The sequence below is a fragment of the Schistocerca piceifrons genome, chromosome 3, assembly GCF_021461385.2.
Source record: "Schistocerca piceifrons isolate TAMUIC-IGC-003096 chromosome 3, iqSchPice1.1, whole genome shotgun sequence".
Lineage (NCBI taxonomy): Eukaryota > Metazoa > Arthropoda > Insecta > Orthoptera > Acrididae > Schistocerca > Schistocerca piceifrons.
In genome coordinates, this window is record NC_060140.1 from 669,090,109 (window position 1) to 669,091,019 (window position 911).

General features: G+C 46.8%; 1 non-coding gene across 1 annotated transcript; it reads right to left on the reverse strand.

Annotated features, from left to right (window-relative positions):
* Window positions 1-309: 309 nt before the first annotated feature.
* Trnar-ucu lies at window positions 310-384 on the reverse strand. The gene has a single exon. It is a non-coding gene; the product is annotated as a tRNA-Arg (tRNA).
* Window positions 385-911: the final 527 nt, after the last annotated feature.

Below are 911 nucleotides of genomic sequence, written 5' to 3' on the forward strand. Positions count from 1 at the left end.
TTCAAAACAATTTTGTACAGTTCTAAAAAAAAAAAAAAAAGAAGATTCAGCAGTCATATTGCACTGACAGTTAAATCCTGCAAAAGTGATCTACAGATCATGTATTACAGAGACTACCGCCAAAGACACTGCCTCAATTACACTACTCTGTTACTATATATGAAGATGGTATCTGTTCTCTCGGACATGTCCGAAAGAACAGATACAATTGGTGACCATGCAGCGCTCTACAATGAAATGATAATTAAATAAAGACCCTACGCTGTCGACAGGCGTTGATATACATCAACGGGGACAGTTGAAAATGTGTGCCCCGCCCGGGGCTCGAACCCGGGATCTCCTGCTTAGATGGCAGACGCTCTATCCATCTGAGCCACCAAGGGCAGAGAGTATAGTGCGACTGCAGGAACGTATCCCTTGCACGCGCCCCGTGAGACCCACATTCCCAACTTAATGCCCACACACTATATTCGTAGTGCCCCTGCCCATTACACTCATTACTCGTGGCAGAAAATCTTACCGAGTCCCGTAAGATTTCGGGCAATACGTGTGCATTCGCATAGAAGAAGAAGGTCAATGACCGGTTAGCCTTTACTATATATGAAGATCGTATCTGTTGGGTTGGAGTTGGTTGTGTAATTTGAGGAAGGAGACCAGACTGCGAGGTCATCGGTCTCATCGGATTAGGGACGGATGGGGAAGGAAGTCGGCAGTGCCCTTTCAGAGGAACCATCCCGGCATTCGCCTGGCGTGATTGAGGGAAATCACGGAAAACCTAAATCAGGATGGCCGGACGCGGGATTGAACCGTCGTCCTCCCGAATGCGAGTCCAGTTCGTATCTGTTCTTTCGGACATTCTGCATAGATAACCTCCACGACTATTTTTAGTTCCACACACTTTTCATTGTTGC